Source organism: Narcine bancroftii, chromosome 1 (genome assembly GCF_036971445.1).
Source record: "Narcine bancroftii isolate sNarBan1 chromosome 1, sNarBan1.hap1, whole genome shotgun sequence".
NCBI lineage: Eukaryota > Metazoa > Chordata > Chondrichthyes > Torpediniformes > Narcinidae > Narcine > Narcine bancroftii.
In genome coordinates, this window is record NC_091469.1 from 316,328,815 (window position 1) to 316,346,888 (window position 18,074).

Genomic DNA, 18,074 nt, shown 5'->3' on the forward strand with positions numbered 1-18,074 from the left:
AACCGAACGTTACTTCAGAGACAATAACTTGGAGTTAAAGTTTTGTTTTTGTTTGACAACGCACCAGCTCATTCACAAATGCAGTTTCTGAGTTGAATGAAAATGTCAAAATAATTCCCCCCCCCACCCTAACATGACCTCTTTGCTGCAGCCCATGGATCAGGGTGTCATTGCCACGTTAAAGGCTTAATATTTGCGGCAAACGTTTTCTCAAGCCATTAAAGCTACAACAGGAGAAAATCCCATGACTTTAGAACAGTTTTGGAAAGCTTATAGCATCAAGAATGCAGTCGAAAACGTCGGTGAATCCTGGCTCGAAGTGACTGCAAGCAACATGAGGGCTGTTTGGTGTGATCTTCTACTGCATAATGTACATGATATTACTGGATCTGAAGTTCAAATTAAAGCTGTCTCTCAGGATATTGAGGAGATTGGATCTGGAATTTGAAACTTTAGACTGTGACAATGTGCATTTAATCCGCATTCAAGTGAACTTTGATGATGAAACTCTCATCGAAATGGATTGACAATGTTTATATGAAGATCAACTGCAAAATGAAGATATTAATAAGTGCCAATGAAAGAATTCACCCTTACATCAATTATCAGCATTTATTGGAAAAATCCATGAGGCTTGTGATGGCCCTTATGGTTGCAGAACCAAGTGTCAAGAGAAGCATTAGAGTTTGGCAAGAATAGCAAAATTTTATTCAATGTTATAAAGATATTCACATAGACTAAAGAAGGTGAAAACTACATTAGACAAATATTTCCTTCAATAAACAATGTTCACATGTTGCCAATAAAGAGTTTGCCTAAGAGTTCTGGGTAAAAGAATAAATAATAGTAGGATTGAAACATATTACATTAAAGTGCATTGTAATAATGTTTTGAACAGCGCAGTTTCCATAACACAGAACCTGCTTGGAACGTCTTAACCGTGTTGTACAAGGTAAATCTAGCTTTGTAAAATGGATAATGACAAGACAGAGCACTGGAAGGAGACACAGAATACAGTGGCTTGGTGTCAGGACAACCTTTCTCAATGCCAGCAGGATAAAATAACTGATCACTTCTATCAGAAAGCTGGCTGGAGCACGCACCCCTGTCTGGAGAGTTGGTGGAGAGATTTTAGTTTTCAGTCGTAAATATCATGACCTACCTGTCTTGACACCTCTACAGTGAGGCTATGGCAGAGGAAGTGCCCTGACTGAGGAAATTGGACATGTCCCTATTGACACTCGCCAATTTTGTTTATATATGATGCACTTAGAAAGCTTGCTGCCTTGATACATAACAGCTGGGCTTGTGAATTGCTCTGCCCCAAGAAACTACAGAGCAGTGTGAACACAGCTCAAGCAATTGCACAGACAAGCCTCTCGTCCATCTTCATGCCTTAATAAAGCAGCCAATATATTGAAGAACAGACCCCATATTAATCACACAGTCTCCATTCCCTTCCTGTTAAAGATGCATTAGTCTAAAAACATCTATGGCCCATCCCTTCGCAAGTGAAGATGAACACAGTGCCTTGTAGCTTTTCAGCTTTAGGCACCGTGTACCAGGGCAAGGACTTGCCCAGGACAAACGCCTCCCTCTGGGTCGCACGTCACTGGGCTTGGCTGAGTGTGAGGCATGACAGCCAGAGTGATGCGGGATTGCCCCGTGGTGGTCTGTTCCAAGACTATGCTCGCTGGTCGTTGACCTTCTGGATCCTTCGGCCACCGAGTTTGCGGCTGCAGACCGCTATGGAAACTGTTTCCTGCGCTCTGTCACAGCTGCTAGCCCCTACTGCCAGACTGACATGTGCTATTTGCCCATAGCTGGGGCCCTTTCCAGATACTGACAGCTGGGCGAGCCAAGCCCAAGGATTTGAAGTCAGAGTTGCCTTCTCCTAGCCTTTGCCTGAAGAGGCTTTGGCCTCAAGGGAGCGGGTGGCATCCAAGACAGATCTTCCAGAATGCCCCGGTACAGCTACAGGATGCTGCCGATTCCCCAGTGTTGATCCAGTCCGGGTCGGCCAGGCTGGCAATGGCGAAGATGTCACTGGGCTGGCGGGGCCGGGCAGGGGCGACTTAAAGGTTGTGTCTCTGCCTCCCCAGAGAGAAACAAATGGGGCCGCCGTCCGAACTTCCTCTACTGCACGGGCGATGGGGTTTGCTTTCTTCTGTTCTCAAGCTCTGCTCGACAGTATTTTTCTCTTCAATACCATACTCTGCATTTTTGTCTTGATTGGCGTAGAGGTCAGCACAATGCCTTAATGGCACCAGCGATCGGGACCAGGGCTTCGAATCCCACGCTGTCTGTATGGAGTTTGTACGTTCTCCCCGTGTCTGCGTGGGTTTTCCCCAGGGGCTCCAGTTTCCTCCCACCCTTCAAAACATATCAGGGAGGGGGTTGTAGTTTAATGGGGTGTAATTTGGGCGACATGGGCTTGTGGGTTGAAATGGCCTGTTACCGTGCTGTATGTCCAAATTAAAGTTTAACACATTGCTTTTATTGATGCTCCATGTGCTGTACCACGTGAGGTTGAGTTGTCCTGAAAACACACAAAAGGATTTTCACTGTGTCTTGGTGGACGTGATAATTAACAAATACATTCAAATTATGCTCCTGCAATACAACATGTCAAATGAACCAAAGAACAATGTACTTTGACACCCAAATTTTAACAACTGAAGACCATTTTTCGCTTGAGCAGCATTTTCTGCAACCTGTCTCCTTCGGCAAAGTTTGCGCCCCAGGGAGGGGTTGTGTGTGGTTGTGTGTGTGTGTGTGTGTGTGTGTGTGTGTGTGTGTGTGTGTGTGTGTGTGTGTGTGTGTGTGTGTGTGTGTGTGTGTGTTAAATAACAGAATGACTCGACTTGTGTTCTCTTTTAAAACGTCTCAGATAAAATATGTCAAGGTTTTCAAAGGGATTTTTCTAACTGACGAGACCACACACAGAATAGTCTCCCAGTGTTAGGAAGGATGACATTAAGCTGTAAGGGGGTGCAGAAATGATTGACCAGGATATCGTTGGAACTCGGGCTAATTTTCAAGGAGAGATAAGTTAGGCTAGGGCATTTATCCCCTGGAGGATAGGAGGCTTCTCTTAGAGAAGTTTATTTTTTTAAATCATAAAAGGACACAGACGAGGTAAATCTTCACAACTTTTCTCAGGGTAAAGGAATTCAAAACTAGTGAGCACAGGTGTAAAGGAAGAGGGCAAAGATTCATAGGAGGCCCAAATGACGACATTTTCGACACAGATGGTGGCAGATTTGTGGAATGAGCTGCTGGATGAAGTGATAGAGGGGTTCACAATGACAATATTTTAAAAGGCATTTGGACAAATGCGTGGATAGGAATGGTTTAGAATTTAATAGGGAGTTGCAGATAGGACTACCACAGGGATGCCACTTGGTTGGCATGGATAAGTGCTCTGAAGGGCCTGTTGCCATAATCCAGGACAGGGGACCTCAAACCTTTTAGATCATCGACCCCTTTATAGAATCCTTGATCCCTGAGAGACCCCCAGGCATGTACTAAAATAAATAATTAAGTGGACATAGAGATTCCATATGCATTAGTGAGGGAAACTGCATACCTCCAGGCCTCCCAACAACAACCCAAACTCCATTACAACATCCCAACAGATGTTGTCTGACTGGTCCCAAGTTTCCAGCTGTAACAACAAAGACCAGCAGCATGAATAATTTTTTATAATATAAAATCTTACTTAACTCTAAACTTAACTCCACTGTGCACAATTCTGAAGAGATGATTTTGAAGTTCAGTCTCAGAAATCTTTTGTGTTGAAACTCAGAGTCTTTAAAACTGCTGTTCAAAAGTTCTCAAACTCATGAATCCTTGTAGATTTGCTTTCAGAGAAATATTTCTTCATACGAATTACTTTTTCCACAATTCTCCCTCTTGCACGGATGCTTTGGATCTTGTGTTTCACACAATCATTACATAAACCCAGGCAAGAGTTCAATGAAGTAACCATTAAAAATTATTACAGTGGCTCTGCTCTCTCTTGACCAAGAGAAGCAGTCAAATGGCCGACTTTTCCCAAGCCCACATTGATTCTGTGCCTCTTCCCTGTCAAAAGGAGAACACACCTTTCTAATTGAAGGTCACTGCATCTCTGACTTCAGATGAATCTAGGCATCCTGCCTGCCATCATAATCACATGACATCACTGTGGGCTTCTGTTTCATTTCTCAAAAAGCATGAATCATGGCAGATGGTCACCTGCTTGTCTATACACGTGTCTTTCTCTGAGTGTTTCAAGTTCCAACTTTTCCAAAAGTTTACAAACAAATGCTTCCAGGCTGTTTGTCCAACTAACAAATAGATGGCTTTCATGTGTATACAGGTATTTCTCTAAGTAAATGTTATTGTCTTTAATTTCAATGGAGAATCACTTCTATGGTTGTTTATACAGCTTCAACTGAACAATAAATTATCAGATACTTGTCTCCCAAAATGGTTTCTGTGTTTGTCTTTCCCTGTCCATCCACACAGTCTGTTCTAAGTGTGTGTGTGTGTGTGTGTGTGTGTGTGTGTGTGTGTGTGTGTGTGTGTGTGTGTGTGTGTGTGTGTGTGTGTGTGTATATATATATATAGACGCACTTAGAACAGACTGTGTGGATGGACAGGGATATATATATATATAATATAACCTAAAGATTAATAATAGCACAATGCCATTGTAATGTGCATCGAAAGAACCAAAGACTTGTTGATTCAAACCAAGGCTTTTATTAACTAAAAGACTGGAGCATATCACAAGTAGATCGATCAGTCCAGAATGACCTGGTCTGACTAGGAGCAATCCTTTAAGACCTGCCAGTAAGTGTGATATGAATCACAGTCATCCTACACTACCATCTGTACATATGTACATATACACATTGGTGATAGAAGCTGTACTATCACATTCATCATAAGCATGCTCTGATTTTATTGAATAACCCAGATGTTGTTTAACTAGAATGGATATCAATGCAAAATTTAGACCATCAAAACTCTAATCCTGTATTGTAAAATGGAGAGAATCATAGTTTTATTCACTGCTTATCAAAACAGATTATCTAGAGATTAACCTGCCACACAAGTTTATCTGCCTTATTTCCTACATTACAATTATGACTCCATTACAAAAAGTACTTAGTTGGTGCTTAGCACTTCAGTTTATGCTGGCATCATGGAAGACCATACACAGGTTAAATTAATATCCCCTTTACAGTCCGAGGAGTCTTAGGAACACACTGTGTCGACTGTTGACAGACAGCACATTTAGCTCTGAAGAAAGATTTCTCTTCCCCAGAACAGCAGCGGAATAATTGACAAGAGCTTTAAGCACGAGTCTGAGTGGAACTGAAAAATCACAGCCAATTAAGTTGCTCAGCATCGTTAACTTGGACCAGCAAACCGTTTCTCCATAAGGGCAAGCAAAAAGAAATACATTTTAAAATTCCATCAGAATCCCTCAGGGAGGTGATCCATTAAATTCTGTAGAAATGTCACAAAAACCCACCTGATTTCACCGCTTTATTAAGAAGGAAGGAAAACCGCCAACTTTACCAACCCTGATCATGCGAGACATCAGTCCAGGAAATGGACGAGCTCCACCTGATCTGTGATGCACCCTTGTCACTGCCATCAGGATGGAACTGTAGTTTGGGGTTGCACAATAAATGATACTGTCGATTCAAGAACTCCTTCTGTGGTTCAAGCTACCGTGGCCATACAGCAGAAGCCCGAAAATACGGGCTGCGTCGGATTTTCTGGATTCTCGGGCAGTCCTTTTAAAATTAAAATTTAAAGAGGAATGAAGAGATGAGCAGGTAAATGTTGATATTCTGCAGGGCTTGTTTATCTCCAAATCAAATGTAAAAAAAAGAGAAACCAAATTATGGATACGCTATGAAATATTTAGAGTTTGAACTATTTGTGTTTCAAGCTCAGACTTGTAGCACACTTAAAGCAGCACTCAAATTGTACAAATTGCAGGGGCAATGTCACGCAGGTGATCATTTGGAGCGGTAAGAGGTGCATCGGGACAGTGAGAAGAGGGAAGAAATTGAAGGCAGGAAAAATATTTATGGCCAAATGGTATGCATTTAAAAATGTCATGTATTGGTTTTGCAGTAAAAACACTCAGGGTGTTCAGTTAAAGTTCAGATCCACACCCAATCCTCCCCACACTCCCACAAATTCAATTTCAGGCACGTCAGGCAGCAAGTATCACAAGCCGCACACATTTCAGCGCTGCTCCGTAACTACCTGACTCCTTTCTTTGCACATTAAACTTCAAAGCCATTCAATGGCTAACCACTGCCCGATTTACACTTTTATGTTGTAATCACAGGGAACTTGGTGAAAAGGCAGGGTCTTCCATCTCCTCAAGCAGCCATCTCTTGTGCCATTCCGCGTTCATTTCTCTGCGGATCCTTGGATGACAACGTGCACAGCATTTCAAGGAAATATCATCTGAGGGCACTTGGAGTCTCTGGCGCATTTCAAACTAGAAAAGGTAGAAACAGCGAAGATCACTGGGGTTTCCCTTTCCCGTGTTGAGGACATTCACCGGGAGCACTGCTTAAATAGGACTCAAAAAAATTGATAATGATCCCCACCATCCAGCACAGAGGACCTTGAGTGCATTACCATAGGAGCATCAGAATCAGGACTGCCAGGCGGGGAAATACCTTCTTCCTACAGGCTGTGAAAATGTTGAACAGCGTCCTGTAACCTTGGGTCTCTTCTAGATGAAATGATTAAATCATTCTGAAATATTTACATAAAATATTATATTTTATGTATTGCATGAATGCATGTGAATTATGGTCCAGAGAATTCATCTGGTGGCTTATGTACAATCAGATGATAATAAACTTGAACTGGATTGAATAGTGTATATTAAGAAAGTCCTTGAGGTTAAAAATGCCAGGCAGGTTTGAGCAGAAAGCCTCTCTTCTCCAAACATTACTTGTTATAGGCTTTTGTGGTTCCGTGGATGACAAATAAAAATTAAAGTAATTAATAAATGTAAAATCCATCTGGAATGGAGTCAGAATGTGGATTTCACACCCACAGAGTGGTTGAAGTGAAATGACGTGGAAACATTTAGGGAGAAACCCAGGTAGCAAAAGAAAAGTAGGTTAGACTGTTATGGTGGAGGGCAGTGTGAACATTAACAAAGAGAAATGAACCAGTTTGGCCGAATGGTCCTTCTTGCAATACAAGCTGTGTAATTAAACTGGCAGGCATGGAATATCTAACCACAGACGGAATGAGGATGGGCCTTCATTGGCCCCTGTCACACTTGCAAGTGATCCCAGGAATTAACGCCAATCGGCTTTTAAAGTGTCTGGTGTGAAATCAGCTCAGATGGGAAGCTATTTCAAAATTATGATGTGAAAAAGTGATGGAAGGTCGGGGAGGACAGGCTTAGATTGGAGATTAGAATGATAGAGGGCAGAATAACTAAACACGAGCCCCTTTCACACTTGCACCCCACTAATTGGCCATTCAGTGTCCTGGGATAGGAATGGAGGTTTGGCTTTTCACACATGACCACTCCTAACAGGGACACTGAACGCTTTCACACTTGCAAGGAGCCATCCCCAGCGTTTGGTCTGTTCTACCTACAATTGGAAGTGTCACGGCACGCAAAAGACGGAAGTGATACCATCTCATTCTGTACAATGGCGGACATCAGACAGACTGCTTTGGACATCCTGAAGATATCTGAATCCAACACCACACAGCCTCTTATCTACAAGTCGGTGCAAAGAGTGACTGGTCTGAAAAGGCAGTGAACTCCTGATCTCAGGTGGCAGAATTTCAATGATCTCTTGCATATAATCTGTGAAGTGTTTGAGAAGGAGAGTGTGGCTGAGCTGAGAGTCCACCGTAGAAAGCATTTGGTTATAATGGAGTATCTTGAATGGGTGCATAATAGCAGAAGGCTGTGGAAGAGGGAGAGACCTCAGGGTCCCGTGCTCTTGGATCAAGGTTTTGAAAAATACGATGATACCCAGTGGCGTGAGAATCTATGAATGTCTCGTGTCACATTCGATTTCACTGTTGGGGTACTGGGGCCACACCTGAGGCATAAGAACACAAAATGCCGCAGACCTCTGGAACCTTGGGTCGGACTCAGCCTTGTGGTGGTCAACCACTCCCAGAGAGTATCCTTTAGTCAATGTGCTTTTTGGTGTTGGTATCTCCACTGCATTCACAGTGGTGAGGCAGGTGACTGCAGCGGTGAAAAAGTACCTCACACCATGTTTCATCGGGCTGCCGACTGGGGGAGCATCTTCTGGAGACTATGGAGGCATTTGAAAGAAGGGGTGGTTATCTAATGTGTTCAGGAGCCATCGGCAGCACACTTATTCCCATCATCGCCCCACAGGATGATCCAGCATCCTACCACAATCGAAAAGGGTGGCACTCCATTGATCTGCAGGCTGTTGTTGACTACAACCGATAGTAAGGTTGATCTTCCCATTATTAGCATTTATCCTCACTTGAAAATATAAGCATTAGGTGGTTTGAGCTGACACCCTCAGTGTTTGCAGCTTCATGGACATGTATGCAGGTTGGCCAGGTCGTACCCATGATTCTCACGTTCTTGTCAACTCTCCGATTTACATAATTGCCGAAGATGGAGGTGGTCAGCTATTCCCCAGTGACATAAGTGATGGTGACAGTGCATTATGATGCCTTAACAAGTGAATGTGACCCTGTGAGGTTTGTGATAAACCCCATCTTTGCCACTGTTCCCTTCTGCTCCTTCTCATGTACACACTCTATTTGATTGTATCACTGGTCTCCAAAAACGTGGATGGTGTGGAAATACCTACACATTTGATCCGGGACCCTGCTTCCCCACTGCAAAAATGGCCGATGAAGGGGTTCACACATCACGCCACTGATCACCATAAGAGCACATTAAGCTTCATACTAAGCTCTGCTACAATGGTTGTAGAGAATGGATTTGGTTGTCTCAAAGGTCGCTGGAGGTGGATATTAATGCCACCTTTGTGTCGGAGGTTGTTGTTGCCTGCTGTGTCTTGCATAATATCTGCGAGCTTAACAAGGAGCACTTCCTGGAAGAGTGGAGGGCTGAGTCTCTGATCTCCCTCCTCCAGAAAGAGTCCCTTACAGAGGTGCCTCAGGCCGTGGTCCACAGGCCATACCCAAGGCTATAATGACAGTCCTGTGTGGACATGAGCATAATGACTGAGTTTAATTCTTTAAAAGTCAATAAAACGTTATTGCTCATCTTTGAACATAGTGCAACTGTAAAATCCAAACTTGAAAATAAAAGCTGTATAATAACCATTGGAACTTTATGTACAACATCAATGTAAACAAGGACAATAATTGTCACAGAGGCAGTGCAAAAACTTTCTTGAATAAAACTTTAACAGCTTGAAAACACATTTTGGCAACTTTTCCTTCATATTATCCCTCAACTTCAATGTTCTACAGAATTGTAAACTTTATGACTTTGGTGATGAACGAAGGATGTGTTTCTCCACAATGCACATACAACACTGACCTGCTTTGTATTTCCAGCATCTGTTAATATTTTATTTTTAAATGATCCTTTGAGGTCCAGTCAATGTTTTAAGAATAAATTAGATAGACACATCTATCTAAAAATTTCAAATAAATTAGGATATCTGAAACAATCCAAAATCCTCATTTATCCAAAAAAATATTTTCAGAACTGAGCTGACCCATCATGAGATTAGTCCTTGTTTCAGGTAACTCCCTCCCATCTCTTTCCATTTCTTCTTTACCTTCCCCTATTGACTTTTCTCTCTCACTCTCCCTCTCAAATTGTCTCCCAGTCGCAAGGGGTTAGAAGAATGCCTCATCCCAGTGTCAGCAGGAGTGGGACCTCAGGCTCAGTGGTGTTCTCTCCCCAGTCACCGGAGCTCCTGACGCTGACTCCGAACCCTCCCCTCGGCCTACGACCACACACTTGACTCCCCGGTGTGCGTGTGCAGTAGACCTAAGGAAGGATTCGGAGTCAGTGTCGGGAACTCTGGTGACCGGGGAGACAAGAGCCTGGTGACTCGCCAGTGAGTGTTCCACCGGCCCGGGAAGCCTCCCCAGGGATCAGTGGCAGCGGAAGGCAAGTGTCGAGGACTGGCAGCGGACAGCATTTTTTTTTTGCTGAGAATTAAACATTATTTTTATGCTTAAAAAGCCATCCCTTGTTGCTGCTAAAACGTTAATACAAGTGATTTGCTGTTGGCTACTGGGCTATTTTAAAAAAATGACTGGTTCTCCAAAAAAACCGTTTATCCGACATAGGCCTGGTCCCGACCATTTCGGATAATCGGAGTTGTACTCTAGTTTCACAACACAATAAATCGAAACATCAGACTGCAACATACAAACCCAAGAAGAGGAACTCCCCAGTAGCTGAATGACTCGTTTCCAAAATCACTTTTATCTTCACATTTCATATTCGGTACAACTGACGTTATCTTAAATGGAAATCAAATCCATTCTCCCTTTGGAGCCTGTCCCATGGTCACTTCTCCTCATTGGCTCTTATATGTTTATTACACCTGCAGCATTGTTACAGTGAAAGTCCAAATACCCTGATGCCAGAAATCCAGACCACCCGAGAATCTGGACTCGAATTTTTTTTAATTTAATGGGTTTTTGTATGCGGGCACGCATCTGTCAGCGCCCCTGATGTACAGCGGCAACAATTAACCAATGCTTAATACAGGTCATCTTAGCACAAATAAAATCATTTGTATACCATGATGTACAGCGGCAACAATTAACCAATGCTTAATACAGGTCATCTTAGCACAAATAAAATCATTTGTATACCATTTTTGTCCTGTTACAATGTTAATTTTTAAACAATTTCAAGCATTACATGTTTTTTTTTGTAGTATGTTTTCATTTTTGTCAAGTATTGACCTTATTTTTCCTTACAATTGCTTGTTTTGATAAATGAAGCATGGTGTATTTGTTGGATAACAAATGATCAAATTTACCTGTTCTTTCTTCCTCCTTAAATTTGAACTTTTAGAAATACTATCCGAGGATCCGGACCAACACAATCCCGAACAGTCCGGATTTTAGGACTTTTACTATAGGAAGTTTTATGCTCCTGGAATCAGAGGCCAACTAAGACCCTCATTGGATCTGGATGTTGTACTTGTGTTTATGAAAATAAACTTCACTCACTCATCGGAATCTGCAAATCAATTTTGACTTGTGCGCATTGTGTGAAACAATTGGAAAATAAGAGTTTAAGATCAGCTAAGACTCAAAGTAGCGTCATCCACAAACCGGTTTCTGAGTTGACAGAAATATGACTTAAGGAAAATTAGTTGATAAAACACAGCATTTTGGGGATTAAAACTTCAGCTGCAGTTGAAAAGAGAAGCAGTGAGATCCATGATTCTAACCCGTGAGCAATGGGAACCGCTCCACCAAAGACCACAGGAAGCTGTAGAGGGCGATGAACAATCAATTATACAAACCTCACTCCCATTCATCAATTTCATCCCCTCCTCCTACCTTGGAAGAGCAGCCAACATATTAAAAGACTCATCTGATTCTTTTTCTTCCCCATCACGAAGGAGACTCACAAGTGCACAGTCACACACCTCCAGATTCAATGAGTATTCATTTCCATCTGACTCCTGCATGAACCTTGTAATGGTAAGACTATAGGCTCTTTCAGGTGGCCAGAATACCCCGATGTAAAGCCACATATTCTACCCCTATTGGCTCTCGGGGTACCCACCTGAAAAAGCAGGAGTCGCCTCTGAGGTGCACTTTCTAACCCTCCTCTGCCCCTAGGCATCTGAATGCAGCCGCCTGAAAGCAGCTGCTAAGGGGCGGGCTGATGACAATCAGCTGGCGACCCAACTCCCCGTCCCTGACGTCCCCCCTCCCCGCTGCCCCTGCCCCGATGTCCCGCGCCAGCAGCCCCTGCCCTGATGTCCTGCGCCGGCAGCCCCTGCCCTGATGTCCCGCGCCGGCAGCCCCTACCCTGACGCCCCGCGCCAGCAGCCCCTGCCCCAGCATCCCAAAGGAATAGGAGCCAGAATGTGCTCTGAGGCACCTCTCCTACAGCTGTCCCTTTCAGGAGGACAGTGCAGGGCTTTCAGGGCTGCCCCCGAATGACCATTCCACAGGGCTGCATCCACTTCTGAAGGCACATTCTTGGCAGAGAATGCACCTGAAAGCGGCTTATGTCGCCTTTGCTCTTAACAACTGATCGCCTTCTGCAACGCTGCACATCTGTACTACAGTTTGCTTGCTGCACTGTGTGTCGGATGTCCAACTGGAGGCTTGCAAAACAAACCTTATCACTGAAACTTGGTACGCGATGATAAATATGAACAAACTTTGTTTGACTTGAACATTTCAACAGGTTATGGCTAGGGGCACGTTGGCAACCATGAGAGCCATTAAAATATTAATACAAGATCAGATATTGACATACATATCCAGCAAAAACTCAGTCACCTGATGGCACTAATGTCAGCCCAATGTATGGAGTTGGGTATCATCAGTGCAAATGTGTAGAAAGCATTGCCAAGAGAACAAATGCAGGACAGACTAAACAATCTCATGACCTCTCCCAATTCTACCCCATGTGTTATTTAAAAAGGTGGCAAAGAAGTTATTACCATGGCTAATTGGAAGCTACAGTATTCACGATATTGGCAGTGAGCAGTGAAGGTGCACGGCCCTTCCAAGATCAGCCCAGAATAGTTTCATTTCACATTCCTGTGAATTCACTGAAAACAAAAGCATTCCTTTCTACTAGGTAGAGAAATTGACTAAGAACCCACCTGGGGTACAGTGGTTAAATTGCTAGGCTAACAACAGCCCTTTTCACACTGGTTAACTGGCAGATTGGCTGTTCAGTGAAGGAAGCCATTTTTGCCGTTCACACCGGACCACTGTGAACCAGTTCTCTGTGTACTTTCCCACTCACCACCTGGTATCCCCGGGGATAGGGGATTCTATCCTCCACCCGGTGACGTCTAAGTGACACTTCAAGTGATGGTGGGCCTGCCCTAAATCCTGATCAGTGTATTATGATGTATTTACACAGAATTAATCATGCTTGATTATGACATAATTAAGCATTATGTACAGCACAGTGTGAGCCCTTCATCCCCTGTTGTTGTGCCAACCTATATAACCCTTTATAAATGTAAAAGGACTGCGGGAAAGACGTATAAAACACATAGCCACACAATTTCTAAACACCCAGGAAAAGTCGTAATGACGATACTGCACAATTTATAAAGACTGTGGGAAAGAGCGATGGCGGACCTGCCCTCCCAGATTTCTGTGTGGCAGGGAAAGGGCTGTATGCATGGTGCAATCATGGAGGGGTTTCTCTTTCTCACAGAATTCTGGGAAGACAGGTCCACCATATCTCTCTCTCTCTCTCTGCAACTTTCCCACAATCATTTAGACCAGTGGTTCTCAACCTTTTGCTTTCCACTCACATCCCTCTTTAAGTAATCCCTATGTCATCAGTGCTCGATGATTAGTAAGGGATTGCTTAAGGTGGGATGTGGGTGGGAAGAAAAAGGTTTGAAAACCACTGTTTTAATCGTACCTCATTGATTTGCTATGTGCATGGTTTCAGATCTCCAAAGGAAATGGGCCAATGACAATTTTTCTCATGCAAAGTATTTCAGTAACAATTGGATCTAGAGCAGTGATCCTCAACCTTCCTTTCCCACCCACATCCCACCTTAAGCAATCCATGACTAATCATAGAGCCCTGATCTGACAATCTCTGGAAAACAAATCTGCCATTCTCATCCAGTGAGATAGTCAGGTTCATTTTTCCCCAGTGAGGCAAGATGGCTCAGGTTTAAAGTGAAAGAGGGCTGTTTAAAAGTTTGGCAAGGCAATTTTTAAATAGAGAGTGAAAGATGCCTGGAATGTACTATTAGGAGCGATGGCGGATGCGGCGAGATGTCAGTAGCCGTTTTCATACCGCAGGTGAGTGGTGAACCTACTTTGTCCTGGTGAAATTCCCAGGAATTCAGGACCTCCTGAGGCCTTTCACACAATGGTCCAAATTCTCAGGAATTTGCCCTCTCTGGTAATTTAGGAGGGCCCTGAGCCCCAAGTAATGATGCATTACACACCCAGAGGAGTGAGAGTAAGTTCACCCTGCCATCTTCAGTCACTTGTCTGCTTGCTCACTCCCTCCCCTCCTCCCATTGGGCTGAACCCCAAATGCCCACGCACCCTTCGCCATGTCGTAACAGTGGCTGACTTAGATTCCCATAATCCCTCATGCAGCTGGAAGCTCTCTGGGAAATCCAGTTGCATGAGGGATTATGGATAATGAGGACAGTCATTCATTCTGCATTGTGCTGCCGTCGCGATGTGCTGAAGCGGCCCACTGTTTCAGGAGGTAGGTACTTTTTATTTTAATCGCCCACGATGCAGCACGCAAGCGCAGACGTCACGAGGCTTCCCCTGCTCTGTCATTTCCCTTTTCACATCGCAGGTGGTCCTGGAAAATTTCCCAGGGCTACAAGGTAGGGCCACGGGCCCGTTTAAAATTCCCGGGCTGACCTATTCACACCGCATGTTCACAGGAGTGTTCCCGGGAAAGTTTTACACCACGGTGTGAAAAGGCCTGGTGTTGCGAGCTGGCACGTTCCCGGCTGCAGGAGCTGTGTTGAGGGGCGCACTGAGATTCGGAGTGGACATTGCAAGAGCTCTGTGGGCAATGAAGGGCTAGGATAAGCGGGGAGAGGAATCTGGTGAGGGGGTGGGGGAACATTCACGGCAATGGAGTTATCAAAAGTCAACACTACACTGTCGAGTAACAAATGCAAATGTGACACTATGAACATTTTTTAAAGATCAGCACCATTCTTCGCCTGAATATGACATACAAATGTAAAACTTTCGTGCTCTATACATTTTTGTTGTCACTATATTTATTTTAAATTTAAAAGGTGGTAGAAGCAGACCCAGGTGAGAGCTGGTGAGCCCTTGGTCATGCATCAGGGCCACAAAGGACGAAGGGAAATAGGGATCTCTGAAGGAGTGGCAGCCCTGGTGACCACTGATGTATCAGGCCACCCTGAGTGAAGGCTGCACTGCTGGTACGTCCACGTGCAGAGGAAATCAGAATTAAATGCAGAAGCAGGTACCCAAAGAGTAACACTCCCTATTTTGTAGTTTAAAAGGCACTTGCGACATGAACAGATGGGGAATGAGACCATCTGCAAGCAGAAGGGATTAATTCGGTTGGCATATCGTCACCATAGACATGGTTTCTGAAGGAAGCAGGATGTCAGATAACGGGTTTCATTCCTTCTCCCCCATGGATGCTGCTCCACACATCCAGCATCTCGCGTGTCTCATTTCTGAAGCACCCGTTCCTGTACTTCTCCAGCTGGCACGCGACTCCAAATCTGGCCAGCTCGCATCTCCAAATCCACCTGGCGCGCGACTCCAGATCCACCCACGTGGCTGTTAATTGCATCCTTGTTTCAGAGGCAATCGGGGTAGGCGATGAATTATCAGAAATATTCACATCCCAGGAAGGAATAAAAAGTTTGCTCTCATTTCTTGAATGAACCATTTCATCTTTGATCATCTCCCTTCAGCCGGAAATCAAGCTTTCAAGTGACCCTGCAAAATCTCCATTTCCCAATGGGTCGCAGGAAGCCAAAATGCTACTGACAGGAGCTCGTGTCGGAGCCTGTTGAGCACACCCAGGTGAGAGCTGGTGAGCCCTTGGTCATGCATCAGGGCCACAAAGGACGAAGGGAAATAGGGATCTCTGAAGGAGTGGCAGCCCTGGTGACCACTGATGTATCAGGCCACCCTGAGTGAAGGCTGCACTGCTGGTACGTCCACGTGCAGAGGAAATCAGAATTAAATGCAGAAGCAGGTACCCAAAGAGTAACACTCCCTATTTTGTAGAAAGCTGGTTACCTTTAAAAGCAAAGATTATAATGAAATAACACATTGAGGTATGGGTGCCAGTGACATTAAAATACTGTACTCGCACTAATAAAATTCGAGTCCATCTTTTAACTGTGATGGTGGTTTCTGTCTCCATTACCCTCTGATGCAGTGAATTCCAGACAACACGAGTAAAACACAAAAGTCATTAACGTCAACTTCTCTGGCTTATCTTGGCCTCCTCCCCATTTTCCCTCATTTCCCTGTCCCTCTGTCTTCTTTCTCCTTGAAACAACTCACTAAACACATTGATTGATCCTCTACCAAGGGAAAGTAAACAGGGAAGAATCCATATCCCGGTCTCTCCTTGCTTCATTTAGATTGTGGCTCCATTTTCCTTTCTCCCCTCGAAAACCACCCCTGGAAAGTCAATGTGTCATTGAGAATAATATCGCGGACTTCAGGATAACCAGGGATGACCACCCTTCACCACACATTAATAACTCAGGGGACGGACACATCAAGTTCCTCCGAGTCTACTTAACAAATGACTTATCCTGGGTGCACAACATATGTGACTCATCAGAAAGGCACAAGAGCAACTGCACTTGCTGACCATCATGTCACCGTCTACAGGAGCTCTACCGAGGGTGCACTGGTCGGCTATGTCACAGTGTGGTACGGTTGCTGCAGAGAAATGGATCGGAGGTGCATCCACAGGACCACAAAGGTGGCAGAGAGGATCACTGGAGATCCCCCCTCCTCCATCGATGTGATCTACCGGGATCGTTGTCTGAATTCATTGAGGACCCCCTACCACACACAAGAGATACAGGAGTATCAGAGCCAGCACCACCAGGCTGAGGAACAGGTTCTTCCCATGGGCAGTGGGAATGGTGAAGGACCAAAGGAACTGCTTATACAAATCCTCCAAGACTCTATTATTCATTTATTTGGACATTTGTTCTGCAGTTGTATTGCTTGTCTGTATGTATGTTAGGTCTGGTTGTGTGCTTGCGTGCTTTGCACCAAGGACCGGAGAACGCTGTTTCATCAGGTTGTACTTGTGCAAATCGGATGCTACTGAACTTGAACTGCCGTCTCATCAGATACCAACCGAACACATGGTCAATGATTGAGTAATATGCCCAAATTGATTGCCAACAAAAACAAACTGCCAAAGGAAGATCAAGCAGTATCTGTGGAGGCAAAGGGATGGCCAATGGTGCAGGGCACGTGGTGTTCTTCCATCAGTTTGATTACTGCTCCACTTTCCAGCATCTAGTCTTCAACCATCTGAAGAAATCCTTCACTCAGTTACAAGTGGACCACAGATCAGAATCAGAAAAGACTGAGGACCCTGTGATAGCTGTCTCTGAGGGCAGGATCAGAACATCATTCACAAGGGTAAACCCTCGCAAGGCATCAGGCCCTGACGGTGTATCTGGCAGGGGACTGAAAATCTGCGCCAACCAACTAGCTGGACATTTCAACCTCTCCTTGCTGCAGACAAAGGTTCCCACCTGCTTCAAAAGGCCATCAATCATCCCGGTGCCCAAGAAGATCAACGTGGGCTGCCTCAATGACTGTAGCCCAGTGACACTAACTTCTACTATGATGAAATGCTTTGAGAGGCTGGTCATGGCCAGAATTAGCACTGACCTAAACAAAGATCTGGACCTGCTGCAATTCGCCTATCGTCACAATTGCTCCACAGCAGATACAATATCGCTGGCTCTCCACTCAGCTCTGGATCAGCTCAAAAACAGCAACTCATACATTTAGCTGCTCTTCGTCGACTAAAGCTCAGTCTTCAACACCATTATTCCCTCAGTGCTGGTCAACAAGCTACAAACTTTAGGCCTCTGAACCCCTCTGCAACTGGATCCTTGACCTCTGTGGTGACATCTTGTACTAGCCTGGTAAGCTCAACAATCCCTTGGATGCCCTATCCTGAGGAACATGTGCCAGTGCGCATCTCGACCATCTCCAGATCTTGCACAATAGTCTGTGCCTCCCCGGAGTCATGAGGTTGTATCACTTTATCAAGTCAAGGAACCTCCCGTACTCCGTCAAGGATGTCCGGTCCATGACCAGACGCTGCTAGATATGCGCCGAGTGCA

The 18,074-nt window shown here is 44.5% G+C and overlaps 1 protein-coding gene and 1 long non-coding RNA gene across 8 annotated transcripts in view; both read right to left on the minus strand.

Moving 5' to 3' along the window:
- LOC138747238 (solute carrier family 12 member 7-like) overlaps positions 1–18,074 on the minus strand; it is a 252,551-nt gene that overhangs the window by 185,995 nt on the left and 48,482 nt on the right. The window lies entirely within an intron of this gene.
- LOC138747279 (uncharacterized) lies at positions 742–13,088 on the minus strand. Its single transcript, XR_011347404.1, has 3 exons — positions 12,846–13,088; positions 5,528–6,517; positions 742–2,539 (listed from the first exon to the last, which is right to left on the minus strand). It is a non-coding gene; the product is annotated as an uncharacterized lncRNA (long non-coding RNA).